Below are 2,486 nucleotides of genomic sequence, written 5' to 3' on the forward strand. Positions count from 1 at the left end.
GTCATAGATGTCTTCTGATGTCATAGATGTGTTCTGATGTCATAGATATCTTCTGATATCATAGATATCTTCTGGTGTCATAGATGTCTTCTGATGTCATAGATATCTTCTGATGTCATAGATGTCTTCTGGTGTCATAGATGTCTTCTGATGTCATAGATGTCTTCTGATGTCATAGATGTCTTCTGGTGTCATAGATGTGTTCTGATGTCATAGATGTCTTCTGATGTCATAGATGTCTTCTGCATTTGTGAGGTTCACTGTCAGGCATCTCAAGTCTATGGGACACTCGCCACCCCAGGCTCTTGTTGGCAATGAGATCCCACCACCTACTTCTCACAGGCTCACCATATACACAGCAGGATGGAAGGCACGATTACTCACAGGTGAATCCTCTCAATATCTTTCCCCACCTTCATGCCTAAGAAACTTACAGTCCAGGCAGGAAAAGATAGTTTGGTGGGAATCAGATATGTTGACTAAATGAGCCACATTAAATAATTCACAGCCCCTGCAAGTAGTATCTCATACCTGGAAAAAACTATCAGCTTGTGCTATGATAAAATAAAAAATAAATAAAAGTGAACAGGGGATGGTTTCTACTAAGAATTATTCTACTTACAAATTTTATTAAGAAACTTTCAAGTAAGAAACTATTTACAGAGAATAAATAGTTTCTACTCAAGAACAAAATGGATATAGCAGTCTTTGCATTTTAGATTTGATTCTTTCAGCAGCAGAGGTTGAGAGGGAGTTGGGGCTGCAAAATCATTCTGGGAGCCACAATGCCTGCAAAGAAATGGCGGAAACAGGATTGGACAAGGGACGGTTTCAGTAATAGGCACTTTTCTTCACAATGTTGATTTGGCTATTGTTATTGTTCAACTCCCACACATCGACAACCGACCTTTGTCCCCAAAATTATAATGTGACTTAGGAAAAGAAAGAAGTTTACGCAGTAGTAGGCTGATTATGATAACCCCTGTTCGTCTTTCAGGCTTTCCTTGGGATAGGAACAGCTGACATACAACCCATAGCTATGAAGTGTTATATTGTACTCATAATTGAACTCATATTAAAATTAATATATTAAGACTATATTATATTATATTTAAAATATATTAAACATTTGAAGTACATGCAAAGAGAAACTACTTTGGGGTGTGCATCAAAACATAACAATCATTACTATTTCTTTATTATGGTAAAGATGTTTTAGTGTCCTTGGAAGTTTCCTTAACCTTTTTTTTTGATGCGTAGATACACTGCATGTTATATACTCAGAGAAACACTTGACTGACATCAAATATGAACTGCTCCAACTTACATACAATTTAAACTTAAAGACACACTAAAAAATGGAACTTGTTTGTGATCTGAGAACTACCTGTACAAACTTAGACTATTTTTCCAAACTACAAAAACATCCGAGTTGGTGTTTTCTTCTTCCAGCCTATTATTATTATTATTCCTGAAACATCACCAACTAATGTATTGAATAGGTTGCTTGTCATTATATCATCTTATGAAATGTGAACTCACTTTTAAGGGAAAACAATGAAGAGGCTGTGAACCCCACTGGTGTTCTGGTTTTATCAGGCACTTTGTCACCTAGTTTTAATTTGATCTGTACTGCAGTCAGCCATGTGAATGACAACGGAGACTCGGTGATGCTGTATTTGGGCAGGAGTACATTAAAATACTGGAATACTGTGATTTGGGATTGCAATCCAGGATGTATACATGGTTCTCAGGATAAAAGGGCATACATGGAGGTGGCTCTGCTTATTATTACCCCTAATTATTACCCTTTCAGACATGATAACCTTGGGTTCTGTTGCCTCAGACACATTCATGTTCAGAGTTGGAATAATTCCATCAGAGTACAAGCTCTACTGAATTAGAAGTGGTGTGCCCCAATTGGACACAGACCCTTTCAGGGAGTAAACAAACAACACAGCAAGATATAATGATATAATCCAATCAAAGAACAAAGCACACAAACCAAACTCACGGCCACTGAGTCAATATTGGCTCCTCATGGTCCTATAAGTCAGAGCAGACCTGTCCCTGTTTCAGACGCCGTAACTCTTTACAGAAGTTGAATGCCTCAATTGCCTTCCTCGGAGCAGCCAGTAGTTTCGAACTACTGACTTTATGGTTAACAGTCTAGCCCATAACCACTATGATCCAACACCTCTTTAAATTATGTTATAGCTTTGATTATCCTGAATCAAGAGCCAAACTTACTGCCTTTGAGTCTATGTGCACTCATAGTGACATGGACTAAAAGAGTAGGTAGAGGTGGCCCTGTGAGTTTCAGAGACTGTAACTCTTTGTTGTTAGGTGCCATTGAGCCAGTTCCAACTCATGGTTATCCTATGCACACCGCAACAACAATACAAGAAAACACTGCTCCGTCCTGCACCAGCCTCACAATTGTTCCTGGACCTGAGGCCATTGTTGCAGCCACTGTGCCAACACAT

This window comes from Echinops telfairi, unplaced genomic scaffold, assembly GCF_000313985.2.
Source record: "Echinops telfairi isolate 266 unplaced genomic scaffold, ASM31398v2 ScPeMD7_60;HRSCAF=208, whole genome shotgun sequence".
Lineage (NCBI taxonomy): Eukaryota > Metazoa > Chordata > Mammalia > Afrosoricida > Tenrecidae > Echinops > Echinops telfairi.